Source organism: Zootoca vivipara, chromosome 9 (genome assembly GCF_965207765.1).
Source record: "Zootoca vivipara chromosome 9, rZooViv2.hap1.1, whole genome shotgun sequence".
NCBI lineage: Eukaryota > Metazoa > Chordata > Lepidosauria > Squamata > Lacertidae > Zootoca > Zootoca vivipara.
In genome coordinates, this window is record NC_142592.1 from 20150013 (window position 1) to 20162191 (window position 12179).

Below are 12179 nucleotides of genomic sequence, written 5' to 3' on the forward strand. Positions count from 1 at the left end.
GCTTGCACCATCTTCCATGTGACAGCCCTTAAGACAAGATGGCTATCTATTACTTCCCTTGATAGGGATACTATACTTCTGTTGACGCAGTCAAGAATGGCATTAGCTTCTTCTTTTTTCTGCTACATGAAACTATTGACTCATGTTAGTCTTTCTGCACTCCATTTTATCCTCACAACATGCATGTTGGGCTGAGAGATATTTCTGATGGGCACAAGTTCACCTGGCATTGTTCATGGCAAAGTGGTGACTGTTCAAGTCTTCCTGGTCCTAGTCTAACTCTCTAATCACAACGCAATGCAGACTATTCTTAGGCCACATTTGCATGATACTTTTAATGCGGAATCACACCACTTTGAACATTCATAGCTCCTGCCAAAAAAATTCTGGGAGCTAGTTAAGAGTTTGCTGAGAGGAGTTAGGAGATTCCTATTCCTCTCCCACAATTAGCTGAGTACAGTAGTTTAAAATTCAATCCCCCTTCGCTGGGAATTGTAGCTCCGGGGGCTATTTAAAGTGGTCATAGTGCTTTAAATGTACTGGGCAATGTGGCCTTAGCCTTCCTATTGGTGCTCTCAATATAGGAAAAAGCAGGATCCTCCTTTGGTAAGCAACTCCTGGGAAGCAAGCATTGCAGCTCTGTCCCACTTCCAGCCCTGATGAGCAAGCTTTAGATGTGGAATGAGATCACAGCAGTAAACCGAACCACTCATGATTTCGTTACTTTTGCATGGCTTTTGTAGGCAGCAGCAAGCTAAAGCAAGACATCTCATCTTCCAGAAATAGGTAAGGGAAAGGCTCTTGGAGGAACTCCTAGTGCTGCTGAAGGCTAATTGCTGTTTGGATTGTGAAGTAATAGGTAGGTAAAATTTGTCACGGCTAAAAATTGGCTGCTGTTTCTTTAATGCTAAAAGAACTAAGTCAGCATGAGTCAGCGGCCTATAATGACTCATGCAACCTCTCACCTAATTGTACCTGTATATATAGAGTGGTCAATGTTGGTGGGTTGGAAAGAAAGAAAGAAAGAAAGAAAGAAAGAAAGAAAGAAAGAAAGAAAGAAAGAAAGAAAGAAAGAAAGCTAGTAGTGTTTGATGTGTGTGTACAGTTGATCATTTTGCTGATAAAGACTTTTAAGAATAAAAGCAGAAAATACTCTGCAAGGACAATCTTCTCATGGAGTCTTTTATGCCGACAAGAGTTCGAGGACCAGGCTGAGGAGACAAAGGAAGTCAGGACCTTTCCTTTTTTTCAAAACACTGACAAAATTACCGCTTTTCTGTTGTACTATTGTTTTGTGAAATGCTGATAGAAGGGAGGTGGCTTACCTGGGGGGAGGGGGTACCAATGGGGAATGGTGGCAGGAGTGGTAGTGTCAGGGATTGGCTGGATGAGGAGGAGGGGTGGGAGCCTCCCACCCAGGAACCCCTCAGGGAGGACAAGGAAGATGAGGACTTAGACCCTGGGTCCTGGTGGTGGGGCAATGGGGGGAGGCTAGGAAAGGGATGAGCTGGGAGGTGCTGGAAGCAGAAGGTTGGTGCGATCAAGGGGGGGGTCAAAGAAGAAGGCCCTTCCAGGACAGGACTGGTGGCTGAGCAGGAAGGAATCAGTGGGTACTCCTGCTATCATGCAGCAGGACAGTCTCAGTCCTTGCTGGCTCTCCTCCACTCACACCCCGCTCTAGGAGAGTCCTACATGGGCCAGACAGACCCAGAGGAAGAGCTCACCCCACATTCTCTGTCTGTTGGGGAAGGCTCCAGAGTGAGAGGCTAGAGAGGAAAGGTGAAGCCGGAGCTCAGTTTCCAGCAACATCTCAAGCTGAAGGAGTCAAGCCTGGAAGACCTCACTGTGTTACTTTCTGTGAATAAAAGTAAATTGCATTTCAAGCTTCCAGCCTTTCCCTGACCTGTGAGGGACCGGCACTTTCTTGTCAGCCCTCATGACAGGTAGGCAGCTATAAAAGCACCAAACAGCTGGGCCTAGGAGCCAACTTGCACTGAAATTTTCCCACAGTGCTCTGCACATAGTATTTTTCCCAGGGCAGTGTAGGAGAAGCGGACACGGAGCAATGGATTCAAACTACAAGAAAGAAGATTCCACCTAAACATTAGGAAGAACTTCCTGACAGTAAGAGCTGTTCGGCAGTGGAATTTGCTACCTAGGAGTGTGGTGGAGTCTCCTTCTTTGGAGGTCTTTAAGCAAAGGCTTGACAGGCATATGTCAAGAATGCTTTGATGGTGTTTCCTGCTTGGCAGGGGGTTGGACTGGATGGCCCTTGTGGTCTCTTCCAACTCTATGATTCTATGATTCTAGGAAATGGCAGCTCCCTAACTTGGCCTCTTTTAAAGCGGGGAGTGGCAGTACTGATTATAGATAGATGGAAGTATATGCACACACACTATGAGGTATTTAAGAAAATTTATGAAGTCATAATCATGATGATTAAGGAAATAACAGTCTGTCAACCAATCCTTTTATAGTTTTATTGAAATTTATGAAAAAGATTGTGACAGAACATCAAAGAATTAGCACTTAATTTAATTATTGCTAGGAGGAGAACTGTTACCAAATATGGAAGAAGAAAGATGGAAGTCTGAACAACTGCAGAAAGGATGAATTAAAAAAATCTAAAACATGACCTCACCCCCAACTTATGCTCACTAAGTGGGGGTAGGATCATTCCATGCGGAGGCAAGGCCCAAAGATATGCCAGTGTAGTGGATTCATACTAGCATGTTGCCACTTGCGCATGTGCCAAAAGAGGTAGAGCTGGGAGTATAGAGGAAGGAGGAGCAGGTCTCTTCTGCATGCTCAAGAGTTTGGTGTAATTTTTTTTCTTCAGAAGAGATGGCTTAGGTAAAAACACTCCCATTATCAATGAAGAGCCACAGATGATTGACCCCACTTCTTCCCACACAGCCCAACTGCCAAAACAGAGGATAGGTTCCTGTTGAAGGATTCTTCCAGACTGTTACTATTCTTGGATGGAAGTCAATCATATACCAGAAATTTCAGGTTACACGGTTAAATTTCACTTGGGCATTCTTGCACAACCAACTCACTCCCACCAAATTAGATGTTTTTGTGATAATAGGAAGCAATGGGAAAATGCACTAGAAAGTGTGGGATAGCATTTGGTGTGGCATCACCTAATCTCTCCACAAGCAAATCAGGATGAATGATCCATAAACAGCCAGCATTGTCTTACCTCCCAGAACATTTTGTGCAAACAAAGCACGATGAATGCTCAATGGCCAGACTGATTGGAAGCGACCTAAGTCTACAGCCAATATCGGCACCCCACCAGCAGTAAATATATCCAAGGCAGGGAATACACTTCTCATATGGGAAGACATGAAGCAGAATACAGTTTCACTTTGTGCCTAGAGTAAAGCACACACACCCGGGAACTTTGTGATGTGTAATCTGGTGACAGGGTTCTTTGTACAAAGAGAGTTCTTTACACAACCACTAAACAGCCAGTGCCAATAACATATTACAAACTCCCGCCTTCTCAAAACACTTTACAGGTACTCTGCTTCAGACCTCCACAACAAAGCACCCAGCAGGAATCTCCACTCTAATCCTACGAATGCAGAGTCAATGACAAAGCTGTCTATCACACAGTGTTCAAAGTCACAGGGGTGCTGCATGAACAAAATGGTTGGCAGTCCCAGTCCTTTGAAATGCTGTCAGGACTTCATAACTGATGCTGTTGAACAAAGGCACTTTGAGCTATGACTCTGTTCTCGGAACAGTAAGCAGAGTGAGCAGATCCCCGGGACCCATTTGTTACTCATCTCAGCTGCTTTCATGATGGGATGGCCAATAGAAGGAGAGCCTAGTGCCAAGAGTATGCATAGGGTGGGTTCCGACAGCTCGTGTCTCACCCTGGTTACTCTGGTGTGATAAGCCAAACAATGGGAAAGCAACAGGCATCCTGAAGCATGTGTGTGTCAGGCAGCCAGAAAAGTGCAAACGGGGAACTGAAGGAAATTTTGGTGGATCTGCAGTCTGATAAAGGCTTTCTAAAGGGGCAGGAGGAAAGCCAATGTTGCCCAAGAGGCAGACAACGCAAAGTGGACTAAGATTTGTAATCTTGATTATACCTTGAACTAAAAGTATGCAAAGGATTTGCAATCGTGATTATACCTTGAACTAAATGTATGCACTTTAATTTCTGGATAAGTGTTTCATTAAATTAGATTTGAACTTTGAATCCCTTGAGTCTTGCAGAAAGCACTTCCTCTTTCAGGGTGATTTCCCCAGTATGATGAGGTCATTCCCATCAAGGTTAGTAGCCACTGATAGCTTTATCCTCCATGAATTTGTCTGATCCTCTTTTAAAGCCATCCAGTTTGGTGACCGTCAGCGCCTCTTGTTGGAATGAATTCCATGGGTTAGCTATGCAATTAGGTCAGGGGTGGACCCAAAGTAAAAACGCAATAGCCATGTGGTTGGCTTGCCCTCCTTCCCCTGGTAGTAGAAAACACTTTTCTTCTTTCTCTCTTCCATTTTCACAGCCGAGTTGCTGAATCTCAGAATGGCTTAAGAAATGGCACCGTCTCTTGTGACATTATATATAAGATCATTAGTTATAGCTGTCTAACTTGCACAAGGAGATCTCCCTTGGGACTTATGTGATGATCAAAGACTTGGTGAACAATCTGACAAGTAAAGGCACAGGAGCATTTTAACTGCAGCTTACAAGTCCCCAAAGCTTACTGGCTTCCTCTGCTCATAGTATCTTGTCCAGAAATGGGTGTATAGAAATGCTCTGAACACAGGAGGGAGGGATGTAGGCTTGTTTACTTTTAGCTGACCTTCTAAAGTCAGAAAAAGAGGTCTTGGAGAAGACTTCCACAATGCAAGAACTTCCTTCTCATAGCCACTGGTTAAAATACTCTAAGTTAGATAATGACCAAAATTTACCGCCAGCATACAAATCAATATGGCTAACCTGACCCAAAACACCCACCCACCCCACTCACACATGAAAACAAGACCATCATAGCCAATCACAAATACACAACCACACCCTTGGCCAACCCCAATCTCTCTCACCACCAAAAGAACACAAGCAAATAAAGGAGAACCTACACAAACAAAGCTGACATCAAGCCCTACATATATTAAGCAAAACAGAAACATTGTCACCTAATCCCACCCCCATCCACCCTCCCACCCTCTATCTACCTCATTTTCCCTCTTTCTTCTTAGTGTCTTAACAAATGAAACTGATTTGTAATACACCTTTGTAATTCAAGAAATCTTTAATAAAAATCTTTTTTAAAAAAATACTCTAAGTTCAAGGTATTCACATTCCACACTACTGAAAAAAATGGTAGTGTCTCAGCAAGGATGACCTTGTTGGTGCTCACAGAAGACTAATGCAATGACTCAAGAACACAGAGGTCCAGAGGGTTGCAGCTGTTTTACACTAAGTGGAGAGCCAATGGTGTGTAGTGGTCCGAGTGCTGGAACAAGACTTGGGAGACGAGAGTTCAAATCCCCATTCAGCTTTTTCTCCCAGCCTAACCTACCTCACAAGGTTACTGTGACAATAAAATGTGGAAAGCCATATACACCAACTTGAGCTCCTTGGAGAAATGGTGGGATGTAAATAAGTAAAAACATTTGGATCACCACCACTTCAAACAGCAATTTTCAACCACGCCCAATACTGACTCAAGTTCCATGGCATCAATTCACCGGGGTGGTGGGTGTATCCAATGACTATTTTGCGCTCTCTCTCTCTCTCTCTCTCTCTCTCTCTCTCTCTCTCTCTCTCTCTCTCATATTACATGATAGTTACATAAAGGGAAAGGGAAAGGGACCCCTGACCATTAGGTCCAGTCGTGACCGACTCTGGGGTTGCGTGCTCATCTCGCATTATTGGCCGAGGGAGCCAGCGTACAGCTTCCAGGTCATGTGGCCAGCATGACAAAGCTACTTCTGGCAAACCAGAGCAGCACATGGAAATGCTGTTTACCTTCCCGCTGTAGCGGTTCCTATTTATCTAATTGCATTTTGACGTGCTTTCGAACTGCTAGGTTGGCAGGAGCTGGGACCAAGCAACGGGAGCTCACCCCGTCAAAGGGATTCGAACCGCCGACCTTCTGATCAGCAAGCCCTAGGCTCAGTGGTTTAACCCACAGCGCCACCTGGGTCCCCACCTGGGTCACCTTTGTAATTTAAAAGATTACAAAGACGTTATTGCTTATAACAAGTCAAATCCACACAAAAAGAAAGCCTGAATTGCCTATGTTTTCCAAGAAAGGAGCAAAAGAGCAGACGGAGGCGGCTTTCCCTGAAAGTAAGTACCAAGGATGTCTGGCAGCCTATCCACCCCGCTTGCAGCGGTGGAGGGTGAAGGTGCAAACCCATTTGCTACATATTTTAGTAATGGGGCACAGAACAGTCTACAAGCATTTTAATAGGATTGATGGTGGATGCGCTTTATCCTGTTCAAGTGCTGTTATGGGGGGAAAAAATAAAAAAGGCTTCAGACAAATGTCTCTCCTGAATGGTACTTTAAAAATTAAAACAAGCAATGCCATATGTAGGCAAGGGCACAAAACATTTTCAAGTTGAGAGAGATTGAGAGAAATGGAGAAGAGAGGGAGATGGCAGCACTTTGTTAAACCTAGTGGGCTGGGTAAAAATCATTCCTCACACAGCTTACTCTGATTACCAAAAATAAAATGTTTGCTTCCTTTCAAAAATGAGGTAGCAGTGCATATGAATCAAACAGTTCCATTCAGCATATCACACAGTCCAGAGCACTTCCACCCTTTTAAGTGACCTTGAAAGTACAAGTTACCGTAACTTGTACGGTAGGGGGTCTTGCTCCTAAAAGAAAGCAAGAAAGCTTTACTTAAATGTTTGTAAGCAAATGGTGCCTTCATTACCAACATAAATTCAAAAGCCATCCATTTCCTTGGAGAAAACTATTACCAAGAAAATGGGAGCATGATGAAACACTATCACACCATCATTTCATTTGGGAAATTGTGAGGCAACTGGGATAATGAATTTGAAAAGCAGCAGCAGCAGCTCTCTCTCTCTCTCTCTCTCTCTCTCTCTCTCTCTCTCTCTCTCTCTCTCTCTCTCTCTCTCTCTCTCTCTCCCCTAGTGAACTAGTAAAGCAACAATAAATTAAATATGAAAAATACATATTGAAGACAATGCTCTGAAGGGGGCTCGCAGAATTAATTCCTTATGGCACACAATGCTGAGGTGGGGGGGGGGCGTTGCGTTATTGCATTATGCAAGCTTTTCTCTACCACGTGGATACTTGCATATTATTTTAAGTTTGAAAACGACCATGGAAATCGATAGTATAATTATATCCGATGGTCCTTGTAGAACAATGCCAGATCGGAACTATCCTCAGCAGGGCACATTACATATCTGATGGCTGCTATGTAACTATCCCATTTCTGTATTTCTTTGTATATTACTTTTTGTAATGCACAAAGTGCATTTATTTACATTGTGTTTATATTACACACGTGTGGGTAATACAGGTATATCTAATATATAATACAGGTATATCTAATATAAATACATATTGATATATTAGATATAATATAAATATAATACAAATAATGACTCAAATGAGAAAAATCAACCACACCACACGGGCAACAGCAATGGAATCTGAGCCAAGCAAACATGATCTAACATGAGTGTGGTTGGAATTCTGCTACAACAGTAGCATCCAAGCCGTTTCACACAAATCTATTCTTAGAAGGCCATAATTTTAAAGACCAGGATTTGCTTTTCTCACATGGCTCCCTTCTTCCCTTCCGTTTTTCCTCTTGCCATGTCTTTTAGGTTGGAAACCCGGGGTCATGGACCATCTTGTTTTTTAAATTGATCTGTAAACTCTTGTGGGACGTGGGTGGTGCTGTGGGTTAAACCACAGAGCCTAGGGCTTGCCGATCAGAAGGTCGGCGGTTTGAATCCCCGCGACGGGGTGAGCTCCTGTTGCTTGGTCCCAGCTCCTGCCAACCTAGCAGTTTGAAAGCACGTCAAAGTGCAAGTAGATAAATAGGTACCGCTCTGTCGGGAAGGTAAACGGGGTTTCCATGCGCAGCTCTGGTTGGCTTAGTCATGCTGGCCACATGACCGGGAAACTGTACGCTGGCTCCCTTGGCTAATAATGCGAGATGAGCACCACAACCCCAGAGTCGGTCACGACTGGACCTAATGGTCAGGGGTCCCTTTACCTTTAAACACCTCTTGTAGCATTTGTTCGCAGAACAGCAGGGTATTTATTTTGCTTTAAATCTATTTCTTCACCACCCTTCACCCAGAGATTCCAGAGCCATGTACAAATGCCTTAAAGAAATAGAATTAAGGGTGAAGTAAATAAAGAAGAAGAAAAAAAGGATAATGGCATTGCATCCCCTTGTCCTAGTGCCAATGATACTGTATGGGGATGCGCTGGAGAAATGTGAAGTTGGCTTTAACTCCCTCAGATGGTTATGGTTCCCTTTATTCTTCAAGCTGACCTTTCTCGTAGGGCAGCTTCTCAGCTAAGGTGTCTGAATGTTGTACAGACTCTTCCACAGCCTTTTCAGCTGGGTTTCTTGTCCATCTTTGACCTGCTCGCTCCATGGTGGCTGCAGCACTGACGCTTCAAACAGTACTGTACATCCTTAGAAATACTGCGGTGAAAGTTCTATTCAGAAAGGCTGTTCTTCGCTGAGAAGGGAGAATGCTGAACTCCCCTGTAGTTATCTCTCCCCGTGCCCTTTTCACTATGAAAGAGTCCACCTCCTCTATCAAAAGGGGCAAGTTGTTTTAGGCAGCAGTGCCTTCAAAAAAAACTTCTACCTGAGCTCTGAAGTCTTCTCTATTGCCGCCTGTCTTTGCCCCTAAAAAAAACCGCTTCTCTTCTTTTAAAATAAAATAAAAATCCTAAACTCGGAAGAGTGACGACCGAATATAGATTCCCACTGGCGTTTGCTAGACTGATATATCAGAGTGATTTGTGTCCTGATTTGAGCAAAGCTGTCACTTTCTGTGTGTAATAAAAAATGTGAGTTGTCAGGAATCTATTTGAAAGTTTTGACTCAAGTTACAGACTTTTAAAAAGAAAGTGCTCTGCTGCAGATGAAGGGAGGAAAATACTCTGGCTTTGTTATTGCTGAGGTGGTAAGTCTTGCCTCTTAGGCTGTGCCATTTCAAACTTTGGGCAACTACCATGACGAACTGCTCCTCCATTAAAAGCAATAATGTGCTCATTGTTATTACTGCAGTTACCACTACCATTTTAACCTGGTTGTAAGTCCTGGAAGACCTGCTCGCTGCCTTGCAGGCCTTTCCCGCCTGGTCTGAGAGAACTAGACCCTGGGTGACTCCAGCTACAAAAGCTGAGGCTGCTGAACTGAATCTTGGGTTGGGGTTTTGTGGGGTATGTGTGTGTGTGGCTGTGGCTGTTATTTTTTTTGTGTGTGTATCTTTATTTCGTATCTTATTATTTATGTGGAAGTTGCTCAATTTGGTTGGATACTTTTTGATGTTTTGTTTATTGTTTATGGCTACTATTGTTATATTTGGAGTTAAGTACTACATAACTACAATTATTGGGGATTATTGGGCTTTCTGTTTTTTTATATTGTGATTTTATACTGTGAACTGCCCTGAGATCTATGGCTAGAGGGTGGTATATAAATTTAATAAATAGTAATAAAATAAATTCCTGCCAACCTAGCAGTTCGAAAGCATGTCGAAATGCAAGTAGATAAATAGGGACCGCTACAGCGGGAAGGTAAACGGCGTTTCCATGTGCTGCTCTGGTTTGCCAGAAGCGGCTTTGTCATGCTGCCCACATGACCTGGAAGCTATACGCCGGCTCCCTCGGCCAATAATGCGAGATGAGCGCGCAACCCCAGAGTCGGTCACGACTGGACCTAATGGTCAGGGGTCCCTTTACCTTTACCTTTAATAAAATAAATATGTACTTTTTAGATACGTTGTAAACTGCCTTGAGCATGGTTTTAACTTTGGAAAGGCAGCATACCAATAAAATGCTTGACTGAGTGAGCGAGTGAGTGAGTGATTATCCAAGAAAAAGTGTACCTATTTTCCACAGACTATCTGTCTCAAAAGGCACATGGTATTAGTTCAAGATGAGCATCTCAATGCAGAATCATCTGTACATTTAGATTCACACTGGGCTCTGCAATGGCTGTATGCTCAGAAGCCTGCTTCACTGCACAAATCTCTCTTGCCAGAGACTTGGGCAAACCCCGGGGCAATTCAAATAACCACTGAATGCATGGCTAGCTATTCATTTTCTGCCCAAATTGACAGCCCCTTCAAGTGTCCCTATTTTCCAGGGACAGTCCCAGATTTACAGAAGCCACCCCAGTTTCTGATTTGATCCTGGAATGTCCCCATTTTCCATAGGACGTCCTTAATTTCAACAGCAAAATAGAGGGCATGGGAGAATGTTCTTATTTACGTTGCAGAAATATTGGATGGTATGAAGTTATGCGACCCCCAAGCCAAAGAGATAAGTAACTATACAACCTTTAGAAGGCATCTGAAGGCAGCCCTGTATAGGGAAGTTTTTTTTTAATGTTTACTGTTTTATTTTTATTTCTATATGTTGGAAGCCACCCAGAGTGGCTGGGGCAACCCAGTTAGATGGGCAGGCTATAAATAATCAAATTACTATTGTTATTGAATAGGATGTCCCTATTTTCATGGGAGGAATGTTGGAGGGTGTGGGTCAGGCTGCCTTTTCTGCGACTTGCCCAATATCACCGAGTTAGCACCATGGCAAAGCAGGGATTAGTGAACAGAGGTCTTTTCGGTCTAAGCCAAACAGTTTGTACTGTACTATACTGTACTGCAGTGGCTCTCAGCCTTAATAGACTTTTCAATTTTTCTACAGGAAATGGAAACATCCACCATACCGCTTTCTGGAAAAGCAGAAAAAAAACATTTCAAGGAGTATGGAATGCTGAGCACAAATAAATGCATTGCTTATAGGTTAGCAGTGTGTTTGTCACATTTCCCAGCAAACCAAGATTGTTAAGGTACTCCCAGCAAATCAGTATTCCAATACGGTCAGCTTTGATTTACTAGCAAAACAAAGCAATATGCCAAGGCGCCAGCCCTACCGGATAAATCACAGCAATATTTGTCCACAATAAGCAGAACAGTTCCTGTTGCAGCACAAAGAACGGTTTAACCATGAGATATTTTATGAGGCTGTCAGGCAAACAAACTGGTACATGGAATCTGTTAGATATTTATATCTTCAGTTGTTGACAATGTGTCTGTCTTAGTTACCCCTATCTTCTGTAGCTGTGCCTATGATAAATAGCAGATTAGTACATGTGTGAGAATGGTTTAGGCTCCATTTATATGCTATAGACATGACAAATCAGCAGTTTATTCCATGTTTCTATTTTGGCTAGAGAGCTGGAATTAGGGGAGGGGGTGGGGACTGGGCAAGCAATTCCACAAGGAGTCGAACCTAAGCAAGATGAAGAGAGTTTAATTCCTCTGACCATGAAATACACAAAGCTGAATCTCATGCAGCATTTGATTCCCATTATATGAAATGGGAATGCAAATTGCACTCTGCTTTTGTTTTATTCAGCTGTAATGAAACAATAATACCGTATTTAGTCGAGTCTAATGTGCCATCAAATCTAATGTACCCCTCCATTTTTAAAACCTTGAAAACAAAGAAAGTATTTGCTGGTGAATGTATATGTGCCATCGAATCTAATGCACACCTTAATTTTCACAATGTAATTTGGCCAAAAAAGGTGAGCATTAGAAAGTAAATACAGTATTAATTAAAAATAGATTAGTAAAAATAAAATATTTGAAATACTAGCAGTATTTCATACCCAATGTTCCTCAGGAATTCTAAAAAAAACAAACTAAAAACAATTCCATTTTAAAAGCTTCACTCTGCCAGTCTTGATTCAAAATGGCATCCAATTGTATACAAACATAGATGAAAATCTGCTTTTTGATATTAGAAACTGTCATGAAAAAAATGGTTTAGTATCTTGAGAGTTGTCCAAATGCACAGGGAACAGACAATTTTTCAAAATATATAGCAGTTTCCATCTTTTTATGATTGGGCATGCCAGCCAGTTAAAGGTTCTTTACCAGGTAAGTTTTCATTTCTTTATCCCTCCAGA